The sequence below is a fragment of the Carlito syrichta genome, unplaced genomic scaffold, assembly GCF_000164805.1.
Source record: "Carlito syrichta isolate Samal-C Ts95f unplaced genomic scaffold, Tarsius_syrichta-2.0.1 Scaffold315639, whole genome shotgun sequence".
NCBI lineage: Eukaryota > Metazoa > Chordata > Mammalia > Primates > Tarsiidae > Carlito > Carlito syrichta.
In genome coordinates, this window is record NW_007259735.1 from 325,813 (window position 1) to 335,267 (window position 9,455).

A 9,455-nucleotide genomic window follows, 5' to 3' on the forward strand; every position below is an offset into this window, starting at 1 on the left:
ATTTGAACAAAGAACTCTAATAAAACACCAACTTTTTAAAATTGTTCCCATGTGCCATGAGAAAAAATTGTGCTAGATATTTTCTGTCTGCCCCATTAGAGCTACTCTGCACTGGTCTCCCCAGTTCTGTACCCAAGTGTTGGCCTGATGGATTGCAGCAATCAGCAGTCTTGCCCTCAGCCTTCTCCGTGGGTCCTTCTAATGATCCACCTACAGAAGATAGAGGTCTGGAAGAAATGAGGTCAGATTTATTTCCTGGCTGGACTTTGGGTTGGCTCCACTTCTTTAGTCACAGCCTCTATCTGAAGACTGTCTTCTATCCCTGCACTTTCTGGGTTCTCACTGCTGCTTCCACCCTTTTTCTCTTTAGGGCTGGGGTAGCAATGGATCTTCCATGTTGCTAGCCCTGGCATGTTTCATTTTCTTTTGTTGGTTTTTCTTAACCTAGTCTACAACTTTGTAACTAGTCCCTTTATTAAATTCTCCTTAATTATTTCGTTTGGGTATGCAGGACTAATAACACAACTTTAAAACCTGTAATTCTGATAAGTGATCTAACTGAAAATAATTTTATAATTGCTTTTTTAATTTAAAGAGATGGGAGAGATGTGGGGGGGGGGGGAGGTTCTCACTATGTTGTCCAGCATGGTCTCAAACTTCTGGTCTCAAGTGATCCTCTGGCCTCAGCTTGCTGAGTAGCTCGGATTACAGGCATGAGGCACAGGCCCGGCTTATACTTGACATTTTTGTATTCCTAAAAATATATAAGAAACTGACTTTTTGGGTGGTGAGAGTCAGGGCTTCCCTGAAGAAAGACGTTTAAGAAGATCTGAGGGATATCATCTGTCTCCGATTGGTAAAAATAATAAATTACTCAGCATTTACATGGCGCTGAGTCACGAACACTTCACAAATACTAATTAATCTGTCCTCAAAGTACCTAAGACACGGGTGTTACTTTATCATTTCTCTTTCATAGATGATGAACCAAAGAACAGACAAGATAAATAACTTGAGCATGGTTGTACGGTTTTTTAGTTGAATGACTATATGAAGAATGCTGTTCCATGCATCATTTTGAGAAGAAAGTCAAAGCCTCGGGCTAATCCAAGAAATCTTTCTATGTCATGGAGGTGCTTGAGGAAGAGATCTCAAATGTTTAAGTTATGTTCGGTCACTCATTGATGCAACAGTGTGAAATCAATGCACACTCTGTACGCAGGGAATCAACTGTGAACAAATGGACATAGATAGACCACGTTCGCATGGAGCTTGCATCGAACTTAGGGGGAAGGAAGACAAACTGCGATGCAGAGAACTCAAACAGGACGATGTGATGGTGACCATGGGCCTACTTTGCACTGGGTAATACACTTTGGGTGGCTTTCTCACATGTAATGCTTTCGTCCCTCTATCGCTCTTACTTCCCCTTACGGTCCTAAAACCCCATTCCCACACCCAAAGTCCGCTTTTCCTAGACGCCCAGTCGTCAGGTTTCTCCGCTCAATGCGCCTGCGCACAGGCCTGGTCCAATCGGACACAGCCCAGGACGGCGAGGGTCGGGGATTGGTTCCTCCGCTGTAGGGCCCAGAAAAGGGGCGGAGTTTGTCCCCAAAGCTGGGGCGGAAGTGAGCCCCCAGGGCCTAAAGGTTACCAGCCGTCAGTTGTTGCCGGAAGTTTGGGGGAAAGCGCTGCTACGGGGTGGAGGAGGCTGCAGATGAGGTGGGTGGCAGGCCCTTTCCCTGAGGCTGCGGGTGGCAAGGTGGGGAGCCTTTGCGGCTGGAGGTGTGTTCTAGACCGGATCGGAGGGGTACCAGGGAGAGAGGGAGACGCTGACACTGTGGGGCCCGGTCGGCAGGGACCCAGCCTGGGTCGTCCTGGAGCTGGCGGTGCCTGACACCTGTCCTCGCCGGAGGGATCCCTCGCGGCGGCGAGGGGCTGGCCGCCCAGGAGCGCGAACTGACACCGGGCAAGTTCCGGGAACTGCGCCTGAAGCGGATGGGTAGTCTCGGAGACCGGCTCAGACCTTTCACCCGGCCAGGCCGGCGCGTGTTTGTAGAGGGACGTGGAGGCCGCCCCAGCGCCCCTGACAGGCCCTCAGAGCCCGAGTGCCCTCCGACGTGAAAATCTATCTCGATGATCCTCAACCCTGGCAGCACGTCGAGGTCACGTCGATAACTTTGGAAAAAATACACACGCTCCTCTTTCACACTGTCTGATTTAACCAGTTTCTTGACCTAGACATCTGTATTTTTTTTTTTTTAAGTTGGAGTCTCACTCTGTGGCCCAGACTGGAGTGCAGTGGCCGCTCCCGGCCACCGCAGCCTCGACCTGCTGGGCTCCGGCGATCCTTCCGCCTCGGCCTTCCGAGTAGCCGGAATTACAGGCGCGCGCTACCACACCCGGCTGATTTTTTGATTTATTGTAGAGATGAGGTCTGGCTGCCCAGGCGGGTCTCGAACCTGCGGGCTCAGGCAATCCACTCACTTCAGCCTCCCAAAGGCACGGGATTACAGGCTGAGACACCGAGCCCGGCTTGACATCTGTATTTTTAAAGCAGCCTACCCCCCATCTCCCTCAGCCCCAGTGATTCTATCAAAACTTTCTTTCTATGAAGGAACCAGAGATGGGAAGGAATTTGCCTTTTGGCACACTCGAGTTGGTCACTCACTCGTTTATCCAAAAACAACCCTCCAATAGCCTCTAGCGTGCAGTAGCCACCTAGATAGTCTGGATAGTGGTAAATATGGTAAGGCCTCTACCTAGAGTACAGAAGGCAGGTCCGTAATCCATAATTACTCTAGGACTGAGCCCAGAAAGGAGAGAAGGGTTTTCGTTGGGCACATAATGTATCCACCACAGCTATTTTTAGTGTTTATAGATGCATTACTTTTTTAGGGATCATAGCAGTTTCCACAATTTTCTTTGAAAGTTGGTCAACTTACAGCCTTTGCTGGCACTCTTTAGATCTTTCTTGATTTAAAAGTGAATCAAGGAGGTAATATGAGGTAATAGAGCTAGTATTTTTTCCCCTTTCTTTAGGAATGTGCAGCATTAGGGGAATACTATAAGAAAATAAAGTTACAGGAGATCAGAACAAAATATGCAGAAAGATGGGAGAGGAAAAAGAGGAGGAAAAACCCCAATCTGAGATTTTCAGGTAAAAGTGACCTAGACTTTATTTTTATTTATTTTTTTGAGTTGGAGTCTCACTCTGTCACCCAGACTGGAGTGCAGTAGCCGCTCCTGGCCACCGCAGCCTCGACCTGCTGGGCTCCGGCAATCCTTCCGCCTCAGCCTTCCAAGTAGCTGAAACTATAGGCGCGCGCTACCACGCCCGGCTAGTTTTTGATTTATTGTAGAGATGAGGTCTCACCAAGTTGCCCAGGCAGGTCTCGAACCCGCGGGCTCAGGCAATCCACTCACCTCAGCCTCCCAAGGCGCGGGATTACAGGCTGAGCCACCGAGCCCAGCTTGGCCTAGACTTTATTGAATGGGCCTGTTAATGGCCCATTTAATAACAGATCTAATAGTGTCCCAACATCTAAAATAGTCTGTGGTTCTCATTTTACTTTTAGACTATGCTGCTGTCCAGTTATAACAGTATCATCGGTTGACCAAGCAGATCAAAAATGACACAGAAATAGATGAAGGAATAAGAGAAAACTAGTAAGTTGATGTGATTTAATAGTGTAGTCTTTGGTACCAGAAGGAATTGAATTTAAGAGTGCTAACTGTGGAGCTTTGCTTCCTGGTCTTGAAACCCAGCTGGCTCTGCCATTTATAAGCCGTGTCACACAAATGTTTCTGCCTCGGTTTTTTCCTCTGTATACAGGGAATAATAATAGTGCTTGCCTCATAGGGTTATTGTAAGGACAAAATGAATTAACATAATTCACTTAAACAGTGCTTGGCATGTAGTAAGTACTATATGTGTTTTAGCTATTATTGTAATTATTATTACATTGCTATTATTATTTATCTTACCTGTGAAAGCTATCATGTGCAGTAAGTAATGTTAAACCGTACTCTTTCTTTCCCTAATTATATAAGGCAGGTAGTGTGCTCAAGTCTGAATTCTGTTACTTTGAATCAAAGTATGGCTGGGAGCAGTGGATCATGCCTAAAATCCTAGTACTTTGGGAGGTCGAGGTGAGAGAATTGCCTGATGAGTCCAGGGGTTTGTGACTACCCTGGGCAACTTGGCAAGACCTCATCTCTACAGTAAACCAAAATATTAGCCAGGTGTGGTGGCACGCACCTATAGTTCCAGCTCCTTGGAAGACTTAGGTGGTAGAATCACCTGAGCCCAGCAGATTGAGGCTGCAGTAGCTGTGAGCGTGCCACTGCACTCCAGCCTGGACAACAGAGTCTCCAACTAAAAAAAAAAAAAAAGTGTGATCCCAAGTGTTTTCATTTTGACCACCAAACATCATGGGTCTTTATAGTGCTACTTACCACTTTGTTCTTTCTCAGTGGAGAGGTTTTCTACCCAGTATTCAGCAGCCTTCATGAAACATGTGTGCCTTTCACAGATGAAATTGATAGGATGGTCATAGACTTGGAAAAGCAGTAAGTACTACAAATGCAGCCTAAAGTTTTAGAATCATGCCTAATGGCAAAATTACCATTATGCTCTTGAAGTATAGGATGTGGGTAGAAATGAAGGAGTACTTGGTTATCAGAATGACCACCACTTTAGTATTTGTTTCAGATGGGATAATTCTTGAGCAGAGTCAACAGAGTACATGTAAAAATTCTGTCTCGGTCAGGCGCAGTGGCTCACACCTATATCCCAGCACTTTGGGAAGCCGAGGTGAGAGGATTATCTGAGCCCACAGGTTCAGCCTGGGCAACTTGGCATGACCTCATCTCTACAATAAATCAAAAAATTAGCCGGGTGTGGTGGTGCAGGCCTGTAGTTCCAGCTACTTGGAAGGCTGAGGCAGAAGGTTCACCTGAGCCCAGCAGGTTGAGGCTGCGGTGGCTGTGAGCAGTTTGCCACTGCCCTCCAGCCTGGGTGACAGAGTGAGACTCTAACTCAATAAATAAATAAACAAATAAATAAATAAATAAATAATTCTGTCTCACAGTAGGGTAACTTTTCACTGCCTCATATTTCAGCATGAATCTGGGTTATTTCCCAAACTTTAGACCAGATCATCTGACAATACTGTTAAACTATTTTTTTGATCTATGACAAAATTGATAAACAAGACAAATATAGCCAGAGATGTCCTTATAATGATGATGCAGATATCAACTACATTAATAAAAGGAATGCTAAGTTCAACAAAACGGTAGAATGTTTCTATGGAAAATAAACAACTGAAATTAAATAAAATTTGGAAAGATGAACAGCTGGTCCAATCTCCTTCAAGAACATTTTGACTGCCAAATTGTACCAGTAAACCAGGACACTGACTTTTTCTTTTATAATTTGTAAAGAAATGTTCTAGCCGGGCTCGGTGGCTCAGCCTGTAATCCCGTGCCTTGGGAGGCTGAGGTGAGTGGATTACCTGAGCCTGCGGATTCAAGACCTGCCTGGGCAACTTGGCGAGACCTTATCTTTACAATAAATCAAAAAATTAGCCGGGCATGGTAGCGCGCCTATAGTTCCAGCTACTTGGGAGGCTGAGGCAGAAGGATCGCCGGAGCCCAGCAGGCGAGGCTGCGGAGTTTGGGCAACAGAATGAGACTCCAACTCAAAAAAAAAATTAAAAAAAAGAAAAGTTCTGTGAATGTCTATGTTTATGTATTTTCATGCTTATATATTTCTTACTACTTACTTGTTTTAGAGAAGTCTGTCTTTCTTTTTTTTTGTTTAAAGTATGTTTAATGTGTGAATCCTGCTGGGCTTCACATTCTCAACTACAGACAGAAATCTGTTGTATATCTGACTTGACCTAGAGCTGAACTTGGGAGCTTCAGAAGTGGGATGCTAAAATGATACATATTTTCTTGCAACCTATGGTAGATAGTAAAAGGAAGGTGACAATGGCTAATGAAAATTCACCTTAGCCCCTCCTCTTCCCCTGAAGTGGTCATAATTACAGGTGCCTGAGCCCAGGTGCATGTATGGTGACAAACATGGAGGTTAGGAGATGGATCGTCTAATGGCATTCTGAAAAATGCTGTCTTCCAAAAAGCAGTTATCCTTGGAAGAAAGTAAGTTAAAATATTTGGTTGAAGTATTATTTTAAAATATATAATACAGTTTGGTAAGAAAAAAAGCTTTGTTGAAATTTAAACCTTATTTCAACTGTAATTAAAAAATTAGAATATGTGACTTGAGTAGTAATTATGCAAAATATAAAAACCTGAAGTTAGGACCATTTCATAAAAGTGAAGGAGATTATCTATTTGTGCCATGTTATGTTGACAAAAACATGACTGGTATTATGCTCAATAAGTCAGGCACACTAGTAGGAACCTCTGATTCAGTGTGAATGATGGACTGATAACTAAAGATGGTAACAGAAGTGTTATTTTTTTAATGTGTATGTATATATTTTAAAGATGTGGGGTACAAGTCAGTATTAGGTGTACAAGTGAGAAGTGCTATTAATAAAGGTATATTCAAGGCAACCCCTTCGGGTCTCCTCCCATTGTGAGAGCTTTTCTGTCCTTTCAATAAATCCTGCTTTCAAAAAAAAAAAAGTATATTCAGTGACCTGTGAATAGAGAAATTGTAACATTATGATAAATTCATATAATTATAGAATGAGGCAGATCTATGCTGACATGAAAAGATGCTCATAATACATCTATATAAAGAGATGTTTGTATAGGCATGGAAAAAAGTCCAGTATGTATATAACACTATTTACAGTGATCAATTCTGGGCAATGAAAATAGAGGAAATAATTTTACTTTTATTTTTAAAACAATTTGAAACAAATAAACACCCATACTGCCTAATCTTTTCAAAACGGTGCAGTTAACTTTTGAACATGGTGGTTGGGGTGCCGATCCCCTCCCCTACCTCCTCAGTTAAGAATCTGAATATACAGTTGACTCCCCCAAAAACTTTACTAATAGCCTACTGTCAACACAATTTTGTATGTTTTACATTCTTTATACCGTATTCTTACAATAAACTAGAAAAAAAAGAAATGTTATTAAGAAACTCATAAAAAAGATAAAAATATTTACTATTCATTAAGTGAAAGTGGATCATTATAAAGGTCTTCATTCTCTTCACACTGAGTAAGTAGAGAAAGAGAAGGGATTGGTCTTGCTGTCTCAGGGGTGGCAGAGGTGGAAGAAAATGTACGTGTAAGCGAACCCCTCAGTTCAAACCTATATTGTTCAAGGATCTACTGTAATTGTTTGCCATATCTTCTTCAAAAAAGCATGTAATAGCTTTGTACACTAAAGGAAAAAAAAGGAAGGGAGGGAAAGATTAATAAGGCTAGTAGGCTTTAGAGTGGTCATATTACCTGATTTCTAAGGATAAACATGATTTCTCCAGAGGGGAGAGGCACACCCCACAACCACTGCAGCTTCTGCCAAAAAAGCAAGTGTCAGTATCATTTGAGGACTACTCTGAAGGTGGCTTGGCGGATGATAAAGCCACTGACTCAAACAAGCAAAATTACAATAATCTCAGTATAGGACAAATTCATTTTGAAGAGCTCTGGGCAGGTATTGGAAATGAGCTCAGAAAATTATGAGAATTAGGCAGAGTGTGGGAAAAATTGGCAAGAGAGCTTGGACAGTGAGAAGTAGACCAAAGATAGAATCCTAATCATGGGCACAGAATAGAGAACCAGGGTAGAAAATAGAAGAGAGCAAAGAAAAAACAAGTACATGTAAATCCTTGAATGAAAGACAGTTTTAAGGAAGGACCCCATAGAGTCACGTCTGAGCCTTTGCAAAAGTGAGCACTCATGAGAACAAGTTTTATTTTACTAGATAAGTTTAATAGATGTTTTTGCAAAGAAAACCAGAGAACATCATGCTGTGGTGAATTCAGTGATCATGGCTTCTGTAGTTACACCTTAAGGAAAAAATTAGCTGGGTGTGATGGCTCCTATAATCCCAGCACTTTGGAAGGTGGAAGTGAGAGGATTGCAAGTCCAGAGGTCTGAGACCAGCCCAGGCAACTTGGTGAGACCTTGTCTCTACAATAAATAAACAAAATTAGCTGGGTATGATGGCATGCATCTGTAGTTCAAGCTACTTGGGAGGCTGAGGCAGAAGGATCCTCTGAGCCCAGCAGGTTGAGGATGCAGTGACTGTAAGCATGCCACTGCCCTCCAGCCTGGGCAACTATCTCATCTCAATACAATTTCCTTCACCATGACAGTGCTCCTACTTATTCCTCTCATCATGCAGGGGTAATTTTTAAAGTTTCAACTGGAAATCATTAGGCATCTACATTACAGTCCTGATTTGGCGCCTCCTGATTTCTTTCCTAATCTTAACACGTCTTTAGCCAGGAGCTGTAGCTTGTGCCTGTAATCCCAGCTACTCAGGAGGATCACTTGAGGTCGGAAGTTTGAGAGCAGCCTAGACAACATAGTGAGACCCCATCTCTAAACATTAAAACAAACAAACAAAATGTAGCCGAATGTGGTGGTAGTCCCAGCTCCTCCCAGCTACTTGGGAGGCTGAGGTGGGAAGATGGCTTGAGCCCAGGAGTTTGTGACTGCAGTGAGCCATGATCATGCTGCTTTACTCTAGCCTGATGACAGAGTGAGATCCTATTTTTCTTTTTTTGAGTCAGAGTTTCCCTCCGTCACCCAGGATGGAAAGCAGTGGCATGCTCACAGTCACCACAGGCTCGACCTGCTGGGCTCAGGTGATCCTTCCACCTCAGTTTTCCAGGTAACTGAAACCACAGGCATGTGCCATCATGCCTGGCTAATTTTTGTGTTGCTAATTTACTGTAGAGGTGAGGTCTTGCCAAGTTGTCCAGGCTGGTCTCGAACCCATGGGCTCAAGCCATCCTCTTACCTCAGTCTTCCAAAGTGCTGGGATTATAGGCACGAGCCACCACACCGGCCTAATAAAAAAAAATTCTTAACGTCAAATGTTTTTCTTTTTTTTCTCGAAAGCGGGATCTATTGAGAGGACAGAAAAGCTCCCACAGTGGGAGGGGACCTGAAGGAGTTGCCCAATGTCAAACGTTTAATGAGCACCTGGCAGGGCGCAGTGGCTCATGCCTGTAATCCTAGCACTTTGGGAGGCTGAGGTGAGAGGATTGTCTGAGTCCATGGGTATGAGACCAGCTTAGGCAACTTGGAGAGACCTCATCTCTACAATAAATCAAAAAATTAGCCATGCGTATTGGTGCATGCCTGTAGTTTCAGCTACGTATAAGGCTGAGGCAGAAGGATCACCTGAGCCTAGCAAGTCAAAGCTGCAGTGGCCATGAGCATGTCACTACATTCCAGCCTGAGCAACAGAGACTCTGACTCAAAAAAGGGCACTTGTTTTTCCTTGTTACG

At 43.6% G+C, this 9,455-nt stretch overlaps 1 pseudogene; it reads left to right on the forward strand.

Moving 5' to 3' along the window:
* Positions 1 to 1,506: 1,506 nt before the first annotated feature.
* Positions 1,507 to 5,411, forward strand: LOC103275676 (annotated as a pseudogene).
* The last annotated feature ends 4,044 nt before the right edge of the window (positions 5,412 to 9,455 follow it).